The 12,500-nt window shown below is 49.3% G+C and overlaps 1 long non-coding RNA gene across 1 annotated transcript in view; it reads left to right on the plus strand.

Moving 5' to 3' along the window:
* LOC138363168 (uncharacterized) overlaps window positions 1-12,500 on the plus strand; it is a 37,442-nt gene that overhangs the window by 10,079 nt on the left and 14,863 nt on the right. The window contains exon 2 of the long non-coding RNA XR_011228034.1: window positions 1,654-2,243. This is a non-coding gene — a long non-coding RNA (uncharacterized lncRNA). The remainder of the gene's footprint in view (window positions 1-1,653; window positions 2,244-12,500) is intronic.

The raw sequence follows: 12,500 nt of genomic DNA on the forward strand, positions 1-12,500 counted from the left end.
CCTGCACCCAGGGTCGAGGGAGGCCAGTCTTGGCCCTTCTCTGTATTGATGCTCCCTGCACCCAGGGTCGAGGGAGGCCAGTCTTGGCCCTTCTCTGTAGTGATGCTCCCTGCACCCAGGGTCGAGGGAGGCCAGTCTTGGCCCTTCTCTGTAGTGATGCTCCCTGCACCCAGGGTCGAGGGAGGCCAGTCTTGGCCCTTCTCTGTAGTGATGCTCCCTGCACCCAGGGTCGAGGGAGGCCAGTCTTGGCCCTTCTCTGTAGTGATGCTCCCTGCACCCAGGGTCGAGGGTGGCCAGTCTTGGCCCTTCTCTGTATTGATGCTCCCTGCACCCAGGGTCGAGGGAGGCCAGACGAAACTACAACTGGTAGAAGTCTCCTTCACCGACCTACCTTGAGGTTACCTTGAGGTGCTTCCGGGGCTTAGCGTCCCCGCGGCCCGGTCGTCAACCAGGCCTCCTGGGGCCAGATTCACGAAGCAGTTACGAAAGTACTTACGAACGTGGACATCTTTCCACAATCTTTGACGACTTTGGTTACATTTATTAAACAGTTTACAAGAATGAAAATTTGCCCAATCAACTGTTGTTATTGTTATAAACAGCCTCCTGGTGCTTCGGAGCTCATTAACTGTTTAATAATTGTAAACAAAGCCGCCAAAGATTGAGAAAAGATGTGGAGGTTCGTAAGTGCTGGCGTAAGTGCTTTCGTGAATCTGGCCCCTGGTTGCTGGACTGATCAACCAGGCTGTTGGACGCGGCTGCTCGCAGCCTAACGTATGAGTCACAGCCTGGTTGATCAGGTATCAACATCCGAAGCTGTTGACAACATTGATCAGGTACCGAAGCATCGTTGGTAGAGTAGGATCATGTTAGTACTCACCTAGTTGTACTCACCTAGTTGTGCTTGCGGGGGTTGAGCTCTGGCTCTTTGGTCTCGCCTCTCAACCGTCAATCAACAGGTGTACAGGTTCCTGAGCCTATTGGGCTCTATCATATCTACACTTGAAACTGTGTATGGAGTCAGCCTCCACCACATTACTTCCTAATGCAACGGTCCGCCTGCACGTCTTGTATATCGCTGTTACACTAGCCTTCTTCCAACTACTTTATCTACCTTTATCTTTATCTACTTTATCGTCTGATTCGGTAACAGGGTCGTTGATTTGTGGAACCAATTGCCGCGTAACGTGGTGGAGGTGGGGTCCCTCCATTGTTTCAAGCGTGGGTTGGACATGTATATGAGTGGGATTGGGTGGTTATAGATAGGAGCTGCCTAGTATGGGCCAATATGCCTTCTGCAGTTGCCTTTGTTCTTATGTCTGACTGCCTTCCTCAGTCTCCAGCGTGCGCGCGCGCAAGCGTTCTCTCACACTAGCGTAAAAGTGTTTTTGTGGAGATAAAAGTATTACCTCTGTGTGTCTCCAGTATAAGTACTAATATTAGTAGTAGATAGTAGATAGTAGATAGTAGATAGTATTAGATTAAGTGTTATGAACAAATCCACAAGGGCCGTGACGAGGGTTCGAACCTTCGTCCAAGAGGATCTCAGACGCTGCCTTAATCATCTCTGTGGCTTTGTTCATTTGATGCATCACGCTATTGGGATTTCTGTCTGTAATTGTTTGATTCTTGACAGGTGTCTCCCTCTCACAGGTGAGCGGGGAGGAGACCAACGGACTTAAGAGGTTGTCTGTGTCTGTCAGTCTGTGTCTGCTCGCCTGTCAGTTCGTCTGTACATGTCGGAGACGCCGGCGGTGTCGGAGCCTGAGCGTATACTTCATGGTGTGTGTGTGGACCGGGTATATCGAGTCTGTGGCGGGACGCTATGGACCAGAGTGGACTCTTCCACACCTGTGTGTGTGGTGGTGTTGGGACCTGGCCAGGGTGTATCCTCACCCTGCCAGCCGTGTCCCCTGCCGGCCATGTCCCCTGCCAGCCGTGTCCCCTGCCGGCCATGTCCCCCTGCCAGCCGTGTCCCCTGCCAGCCGTGTCCCCTGCCGGCCATGTCCCTAGCTGCCAGCCGTGGCCCCTGCCAGCCGTGTCCCCTGCCGGCCGTGGCCCCTGCCAGCCGTGTCCCCTGCCGGCCATGTCCCTAGCTGCCAGCCGTGTCCCCTGCCAGCCGTGTCCCCTGCCGGCCGTGACTAGGGAGGACGAGCTAGTGGAAGTCAATGAGGCTGGGGAGCAGGTTACAGATGCGAGCCAGCCAGGAAGGCTGAAGCCAAGACTTCAACTGACTTCAGTTGGTGAGTGTGTTGTGAAGTGTGTTGTGAAGTGTGTTGTGAAGTGTGTGTGTGTGTGTGTTGGGGCGCATACCTCATCAGCAGGAACTGTCGACCAGAAGCTGTTTGATAGTTATTCCCTGTTAAATGTCTCCGTGTGAGGAAATGAGCAGTGACTTGGGGTGAGGGGTGAGGAGGTGACTGGGCCGCAGACTCATAAATCTGTTGATTACATGTATTTGAATTCCTTTTTTTTTAGGGAGGGGGGGAGAGGGAGGTTGGCTTTACCCCAGTGAAAGAGTTCATCCAATTACGAAAACTTTTAATTATTCATTAGTAAACTAAACTGGCTTCAACACTTGTAAGTGCTGAAGTCTTTCAGGTAGTCCTGTTGATTCATTTCCATGTTTTGAATACAGAAGTATTCTTCTGTATACATGAGTTGCTGCCAGTGTCGCCCAGACTTCCAGACAGACAGTGTCGCCCAGACTTCCAGACAGACAGTGTCACCCAGACTTCCAGACAGACAGTGCCGCCCAGACTTCCAGACAGACAGTGTCGCCCAGACTTCCAGACAGACAGTGCCGCCCAGACTTCCAGACAGACAGTGTCGCCCAGACTTCCAGACAGACAGTGTCGCCCAGACTTCCAGACAGACAGTGTCGCCCAGACTTCCAGACAGACAGTGTCGCCCAGACTTCCAGACAGACAGTGTCGCCCAGACTTCCAGACAGACAGTGTCGCCCAGACTTCCAGACAGACAGTGTCGCCCAGACTTCCAGACAGACAGTGTCGCCCAGACTTCCAGACAGACAGTGTCGCCCAGACTTCCAGACAGACAGTGTCACCCAGACTTCCAGACAGACAGTGCCGCCCAGACTTCCAGACAGACAGTGCCGCCCAGACTTCAGTGTTGGCCAGTTTTAGCAACGTTTAATCAGACGTGTTTTGTTTAATTCTTTTGTTGGTTTCGTTTCGGCTTGTATATACGTGATCTATATCTGTAAGAGGATGAATACCTGACTGAGGTTCGAGGGGGGCAGACTTGTGCTGTTAGGACTGGCCAACTTGTCGTGGTGACTTGTGGGTGTATTTCTTGTGTTATAAGGATGGTAGGGGTTCGACTCCTCCCTCTTGCCCCTCCTTAAGTAGGATTGACTCCTATTGCGACCAGCCACAACTCCTATGAAGCCTTAAATGTGGGTTTAATTGTCCATAGTGTTAACAATAGATTGTCCAGCTGTTATTGTCGTTTATAGTCACTGGTGTTGATACTTTGCTGGTGCTGACCAAGGGACATAAACTATATTCTTAAAAAAAAAAAATATTTAAGAAAGCACATCATTCTCCTTCTGTCATGGTGTCAAGTAGAGAGCAGAGGCGGGGCTCAAGAACTGAAGCTCGACCTAAAGACATCTAATTACAAAAAAAAAGTAATATACATAAGAGTAATTCCTTAACAATAAAACACAGGCACCACAGGTGTTGTACCTGTGGTTCACCTGTTCCACCCTCAGGTTATCTACCTGTCCTTATCTGTCACTCTATCTCCCCCCTCCACCGTCTCTACCGCCTGACGGTTGCCTACTCTCCCTCACCCTCTTCCTCACCCCCCTTTCCCCCGAACGACCCCCAATACCAATGATCTTCATGTCTCGTTTATATTCTCTCCAGAAGGCTGTTTTGATTCTCCTATTTGTTGATTTTATCCCAGAGAGAGAGTGAGGGAGGGAGGGAGAGAGGGAGGGAGGGAGAGAGGGGGGGAGTGCCTTAGGAGGGAAGAGGGAGACGGCACATGATGGAGAGAGAGAGGGAGAGAGAGGGAGAGGGAGAGAGAGAGAGAGAGAGGGGGGGGCGGAAAGATGCCTGATTGATTGTGGCATCGCTGTGGCGTCTCGGAGGGGCTGCAAGGCCTCAAGAACAGTCTGAGAGATGGAAAGTGTGAGGGGTAGATACAGGAAAGGAACGGGAAGGGGAGGAGTGGAGGGGGACTACTCCGAAGACAGGAAGGGGCGAGGGACAGGAACGTTGGTGATGTAACTTGGAGAACAGAGGAAGTCTTAAGAAGAAAGAGATTGAGAGAGAGAGAGAGAGAGAGAGAGAGAGAGAGAGAGAGAGAGAGAGAGAGGCTGAGAGACAGGTGTCTCCCGTGGGGCCACCCGCAGAGCTTGTAAACGCCTGAACCACGATAATTGTCCAGATCTTCCTCCCATTACCACTGATCAAGCAGATTGTTTGATGCAGAATTAAGCGAGCCATTTTTGTCTGAATTGACGCCTGGCCGAGTGCGTTACCGCCGAAATGCTTGCGAAGGCACACACACACACACACAGACACACACACACACACACACACACACACACACACACACACACACACACACACACACACACACACACACACACACACACACACACACACACAAGAAAGAGAAGGGTGGGCAGACTGCATATTTTTGGATTGTCAGAAAGCCTTTGAAACAGGCCACACAAGAGGCTAGTGCGAAAGTTGGAGATGCAGGCTGGAGTGAGAGGGAAGTTACTCCGGTGGATACAGGAGTACCTAAGCAACAGAAGACAGCGAGTCTGTGTGAGGGGTGAGGTCTCAGATTGGCGAGACGTTACAAGTGGAGTCCCGCAGGGGTCAGTCCTTGGACCTATACTGTTTCTGGTATATGTAAATGATCTCCCAGAGGGTATAGATTCGTTCCTCTCAATGTTTGCCGACGATGCAAAAATTATGAGGAGGATTGAAACAGAGGATGATAGTAGGAGGCTACAAGATGACCTAGATAGACTGAGTGAATGGTCCAACAAATGGCTGTTGAAGTTCAACCCGAGTAAATGCAAAGTAATGAAACTAGGCAGTGGAAACAGGAAGCCAGACACAGGATACAGAATAGGAGATGAAGTACTTAATGAAACAGACAGAGAGAAAGATCTAGGAGTTGATATCACACCAAACCTGTCTCCTGAAGCCCACATAAAGAGAATAACGTCTGCGGCATATGCGAGGCTGGCTAACATCAGAACGGCGTTCAGGAACCTGTGTAAGGAATCATTCAGAATCTTGTACACCACATATGTAAGACCAATCCTGGAGTATGCGGCCCCAGCATGGAGCCCGTACCTTGTCAAGCACAAGACGAAGCTGGAAAAAGTCCAAAGGTATGCTACTAGACTAGTCCCAGAACTAAGAGGCATGAGTTATGAGGAAAGGCTGCGGGAAATGCACCTTACGACACTGGAAGACAGAAGAGTAAGGGAGGACATGATCACAACCTACAAAATCCTCAGGGGAATCGACCGGGTAAACAAGGATGAACTATTCAACACTGGAGGGACGCGAACAAGGGGACACAGGTGGAAGCTGAGTACCCAAATGAGCCACAGAGACATTAGAAAGAACTTTTTCAGTGTCAGAGTAGTTAGTAAATGGAATGCACTAGGAAGTGATGTGGTGGAGGCTGACTCCATACACAGTTTCAAGTGTAGATATGATAGAGCCCGATAGGCTCAGGAATCTGTACACCAGTTGATTGACGGTTGAGAGGCGGGACCAAAGAGCCAAAGCTCAACCCCCGCAAGCACAAATAGGTGAGTACACACACACACACACACACACACACGTGTGTCATTGCTGTAAACAACCGATAGCTAGAAAGGCGGGATCCAAGAGTCAATGCTCGATCCTGCAAGCACATATAGGTGAGTACATATAGGTGAGTACACACACACACACACACACACACACACACACACACACACACACACACACACACACACACACACACACACAATCACTGCTTCCGAGTGCAATTATATATTAAGATAACATCAAGTAACGCAAGACAGTTCCCGGCGTTACCTACTGGAAGATAACGTGACTTAACAATGGTCGAGACCACAGCCAGCCATGAAGGACCGGGCCCCACCCACTCGGACCACGGGGTATCGAACCCCGGACATGCATGCTTGAAGCGTCTGTAGGTCGACGCTGTGTACCGACCCGTCTATAATCACAGTGTATCAACCCGTCTATAATCACAGTGTACCAACCCGTCTATAATCACAGTGTACCAACCCGTCTATAATCACAGTGTACCAACCCGTCTATAATCACAGTGTACCAACCCGTCTATAATCACAGTGTACCAACCCGTCTATAATCACAGTGTACCAACCCGTCTATAATCACAGTGTACCAACCCGTCTATAATCACAGTGTACCAACCCGTCTATAATCACAGTGTACCAACCCGTCTATAATCACAGTGTACCAACCCGTCTATAATCACAGTGTACCAACCCGTCTATAATCACAGTGTACCAACCCGTCTATAATCACAGTGTACCAACCCGTCTATAATCACAGTGTACCAACCCGTCTATAATCACAGTGTACCAACCCGTCTATAATCAATGGTCAATAGAGTTTTTGTCACACTCAACACAGAGATTTTTTATGTTATTTGATGCGATAATCTGCAATCATAATTTTTTTTCGCTCGGCGTTTTGTGACGGGTTTTTTACTAATTATTCGCTTACTGAACTTACGCGAATTTTATCGGTAGTTGGATGTAATATACAGCTTCTCTCTCCCTCTCTTGATTATTACTTTGTGTATTTTACACAAAGTAAAATACAGCATGGATGTATTTTACAGCGTGAAACTTTGTTTTTGTTCGTTTGAATCTTCTAAAGTGAACTTTTAAGCTGATGTTCTTCACAACGGAAATTAATTTAGAGCGGTTCAAGTAGCACATAACAGTGGCAGAGTTTCCTGTGTGATTGGGATAACTTATCTTTTGTTATCTTTCTAAAAATGAAAGTTTTCCAGAAGAAGAAGACTTCGCCCTGTTGGTGGCTCCTGTCGCTTCTGAGGCTTCAGTGGATGTGTGTGTGTGTCGAGGCTTCGACGGTTGATACCTGCTTGATGGGGTTCTGGGAGTTGTTCTACTCCCCAAGCCCGGCCCGAGGCCAGGCTTGACTTGTGAGAGTTTGGTCCACCAGGCTGTTGCTTGGAGCGGCCCGCAGGCCCACATATACCTGGTTGATGGGGTTCTGGGAGTTGTTCTACTCCCCAAGCCCGGCCCGAGGCCAGGCTTGACTTGTGAGAGTTTGGTCCACCAGGCTGTTGCTTGGAGCGGCCCGCAGGCCCACACACCCACCACAGCCCGGTTGGTCCGGCACTCCTTGGAGGAAACAATCTAGTTTCCTCTTGAAGATGTCCACGGTTGTTCCGGCAATATTTCTTATGCTCGCTGGGAGGGTGTTGAACAACCGCGGACCTCTGATGTTTATACAGTGTTCTCTGATTGTGCCTATGGCACCTCTGCTCTTCACTGGTTCTATTCTGCATTTTCTTCCATATCGTTCACTCCAGTACGTTGTTATTTTACTGTGTAGATTTGGGACCTGGCCCTCCAGTATTTTCCATATGTATATTATTTGGTATATCTCTCGTCTCCTTTCTAGTGAGTACATTTGGAGAGCTTTGAGACGATCCCAATAATTTAGGTGCTTTATCTCGTCTATGCGTGCCGTATATGTTCTCTGTATTCCCTCTATTTCAGCAATCTCTCCTGCTCTGAAGGGGAAAGTGAGTACTGAGTACTCAAGACGGGACAACACAAGTGACTTGAAGAGTACAACCATTGTGATGGGATCTCTGGACTTGAAGGTTCTCGTAATCCATCCTATCATTTTTCTGGCTGACGCAATATTTGCTTGGTTATGCTCCTTAAACGTTAGGTCGTCGGACATCATTATTCCCAAATCCTTTACATGCTGTTTTCCTACTATGGGCATATTCGACTGTGTTTTGTACCCTGTATTATGTTTCAGATCCTCATTTTTACCGTACCTGAGTACCTGGAATTTATCACCGTTAAACATCGTGTTATTTTCTGTTGCCCAGTCGAAAACTTTGTTAATATCTGTTTGTAGTTTATCAATGTCTTCAGCAGAGGTAATTTTCATGCTGATTTTTATATCATCAGCAAAGGACGACACGAAGCTGTCATCCTTTGACGGCTGCTGTGCCATCTGCTGGAGCCAGCTGTGGGTCGTGCGACCGTGCGTGAGCGTGCGACGACTGCTGCGGTCGTTATCCGTGCTCCCTGCGGCCGCTGCGGGTGTGGGAATTCGTGACTACTGACGAACGTCACAATAGATACTATCTAAACAGCAGGATGAGTTGGTCTGTTATCTTACCTCACTAAATACCTTCCCACCATGGATATTGACCCTAAAAGTAGGCGTAAGGAGGCCACAGTGATAACACAGAGGGCCATTAAACGCTGGATAAAGCTCCGAAGATGGATAAAGTTGGGTAAATGTCGGAGATAGAGCGGAAGATCCAGAACGAAGATGCCAGGATCCTGGAGGCTGAACGGGAGATTATTGAACGCGAACGGAAAATGATCAAAGATTAACAGAAAGTCATCGAGAGACAAAGGAAGATCGCTGAACGACAGGCGAAGGTGATTGCCAACGACTTGAGAATTAACGAAGATATTCAACGAACCATCGAGGTTAACGAGGAAATTATTAAGAAATTTGAAACACGGCGACGAGTCATCGCGCGCAGAATGAAGACAGTTAACGATAAACTGAGAACGCTGAGAGAATCACCCGATGAGGAAGAAGATAACAAACCAAAGAGAAGGAAAAGGAATGAGACAGACGGAACTAAATGAGACAGAGAGGAAGGAAGGAAGGAATTATCAAGGGAAAGCGCCAAGCCATTACGACTATATAGCACTGGGAAGGGGTCAGGATAAGGATTTGGGATGGGACGGGAGGCAGGAATGGTGCCCCAACCACTTGGACGGTCGGGGATTGAACGCCGATCTGCATGAAGCGAGACCGTCGCTCTACCGTCCAGCCCAAGTGGTTGGGTGAGACGGAGAGGAATGAGAGACAGAATGGAATGAATAAGAGATTGGTCGATGCAGCGACGGCCTCACTTCTTGCAGGTCGGCGTTCGATCCCCCAATAGTCTAAGAGGAGGCTGGGCACCATTCCTTCCCTTCCGTCCTCTCCCAGCGCCTAGTCCTCACACCTCATAATTATCTTCATTATCCGCCATCTTGGCCCTTCGTTACTCTCACTATTCACACAGGTGTAGTGGTGGGGGGGGGGGTGTTCAGTGCTGAGTTTCACTATATCCGCTTCTCTTTTTTTGCAGGGTCGACGTTCGATCCCTGAGGGTTTGGGTTTGAAAGGTATTCCTTCACTCCGGCCGCGTGGCCCAATCACTTGGAGTGGACGTAGAGCGACGGTCTCGCTTCATGCAGGTCGGCGTTCAATCCCCCGACTGTTTAAGGGGTTAGGCACCGTTCCTTTACCCCCCACCCCCCCAGTACCATTCCAAATCCTTATTCTGACCCCTTCCAAGTGCTATATAGTCGTAGTGGCTTGGCGCTTTCCCTTCATAATTCCCTTCCTCCGGCCGTGTGTGTGTGTGTGTGTGTACTCACCTAGTTGTGCTTGAGGGGGTTGAGCTTTGATTCTTTGGTCCCTCCTCATAACCGTCAATCAACTGGTGTACAGGTTCCTGAGCCTATTGGGCTCTATCATACCTACATTTGAAACTGTGTATGGAGTCAGCCTCCACCACATCACTGCCTAATGTATTTCATTTGTCAACTACACTGACACTAAAAAAAATTCTAATGTCTCTATGGCTCATTTGGGCACTCAATTTCCAGCCGTGTCCCCTAATGCGTGTGCCCCTCTTGTTAAATAAACTGTCTTTGTTTACCGATCAATTCCTTTCAGAATCTTGCATGTAGTGATCATGTCCCCTCTAACTCTTCTGTGTTGCGGCAACGTGAGGTTTAATTCCCGTAGTCTCTCCCCATAGTTCATACCCCTCAGCTCGGGTACTAGTCTGGTGGCAAACCTCTGAAACTTCTCCAATTTAGTCTTATGCGTGACGAGATATGGACTCCATGCTGGAGCTGCATACTCCAGGATTGGTCTGACATACGTGGCATAGAAAGTTCTGGATGATTCCTTACTCAAGTTTCTAGAGGCCGTTCTTATGTTGGCCACCCCTATCAACCCCCAGGTCTTTCTCTCTCTCTGACTCCTGAAGAATTTCCTCTCCCAAATGATACCATGTATCTGGCCTCCTGCTTCCTACACATATCTTCATTATATTACATTTGCTTCACCTTCAGTGAAAATGTATATAGATGGAGGGGGATGAGGGGGGAGGGGTGACGCACGCCTCATCTTCCCTACACACTATCCTCATCAATGCGTGATGAATAGATCATCAATAGTGTAAAGATGTATATTGATGCAGGAACTCCTGCGGGCCCCCTTACTCTTAGGGGCCATTTTTGTCTATATTAGAGATGACATGAATTGACATAACATACTAAAGCTCAAGGGTTGATGGAGGTTCGTGTTCGACCAGCCTGTTGTGACCCCCTGCGAGGCTCCTACAGATACACTACCAAGAGCCGAGTCGGGAAACGATCACCCGCGGAAGGTCTTGCGACAGTTGGGCTGTTACCAGACATTAACAAGGCACCACGTGACAAGGAAGGTCTTGCGACAGTTGGGCTGTTACCAGACATTAACAAGGCCGCACGTGACAAGGATGGTCATGTTTGAGGTCAGCAAACACTGACCAGGTCAGCTGGCTTGGGGGGAACACCCGTTTGTCTGCCTTGTCTACACTGTCTTGTCTGCTACACTGTCCTGTTGTCTGCTACACTGTCCTGTTGTCTGCTACACTGTCCTGTTGTCTGCTACACTGTCCTGTTGTCTGCTACACTGTTCTGTTGTCTGCTACACTGTTCTGTTGTCTGCTACACTGTCCTGTTGTCTGCTACACTGTCCTGTTGTCTGCTACACTGTCCTGTTGTCTGCTACACTGTCCTGTTGTCTGCTACACTGTCCTGTTGTCTGCTACACTGTCCTGTTGTCTGCTACACTGTCCTGTTGTCTGCTACACTGTTCAGTTGTCTGCTACACTGTCCTGTTGTCTGCTACACTGTCCTGTTGTCTGCTACACTGTCCTGTTGTCTGCTACACTGTTCTGTTGTCTGCTACACTGTCCTGTTGTCTGCTACACTGTCCTGTTGTCTGCTACACTGTTCTGTTGTCTGCTACACTGTCCTGTTGTCTGCTACACTGCCATGTCCCTGTGTCTCCCGGGACACCGAGACACATACAAGTGTCCCCGAGAGAGTACACACGGGACTGTGTCCTTCAATTGGAGTAATTTGAAAAATTTTAATTTGACGACAGTACTTGTACTTAATACGAGAGTAGAGAGAGAGAGAGAGAGAGAGAGGGAGAGAGGGAGAGAGAGAGGGAGAGAGAGAGGGAGAGAGGGAGAGGGAGAGAGGGAGAGAGGGAGAGAGGGAGAGAGAGAGAGAGAGAGGGAGAGAGGGAGAGTGGGAGAGAGAGAGGGAGAGAGGGAGAGAGAGAGGGAGAGAGAGAGGGAGAGAGGGAGAGAGGGAGAGAGGGAGAGGGAGAGTGGGAAGGGAAGGTGATAGGAAAGTTACCTGGTGTCCTGGAGGCTAATTGGTCACTCGTTCACGGCCAAACGCTCCGGGTAATTAGCCACGAGAGCCGGCAGGTGGAACTAGCAAAGGTGTAATTATCGCGAGGAACACGGCGGTGAGGCGGCCGGCCAAGCAGGAGGAGGGGGCGCCGCTCCCTCACTCTTCTCACATTAATGTAATTCATTTGCATAACTGAGCGAGGTACTTGTCTAGGTGTACTTGCGTAAGTGTACTCTCGCCGGTGTATGTACGTCTAGGTGGCTCAAAAGCCCCCCCCCCCCCACCATGTGAGGATGTACTGTACCAGGGGGGCGGTGTATTGTACCAGGGGGGGGTGGTGTACTGTACCAGAGGGGCGGTGTACTGTACCAGGGGGGCGGTGTACTGGTCCTCATGGGATCCTCGGGTGTCAGGGCGCTGCTGGAGTTGCTTTCAGACCGCTGGCTCCAGTGACGACCTAACCTGACCTTCGTCACGATAATGGAATATGAGACCAGGAGGTAGGCTGCGTCTGGCGTGTGTGTGTGTACTCGCATGTTTGTGCTCGTAGGGTCAAGCTCGAGCTCTTGGACCCCGCTTTTCTAGCGACTGGCTAATGCAATGACTCTTGATCGAATTTCTTATCATACCTGGTTTTAAAATTGTGAATGGAGTTAGCCTCTACAATCTGCTCCTTTAGGTCATTTCATTTACTCATTTCCCGCATGCTAAAGGAAAACTTTCTAACATCTCTATGATACATCTGTGTCTC

The sequence above is a fragment of the Procambarus clarkii genome, chromosome 10 (assembly GCF_040958095.1).
Source record: "Procambarus clarkii isolate CNS0578487 chromosome 10, FALCON_Pclarkii_2.0, whole genome shotgun sequence".
Taxonomy (NCBI): Eukaryota; Metazoa; Arthropoda; class Malacostraca; order Decapoda; family Cambaridae; genus Procambarus; species Procambarus clarkii.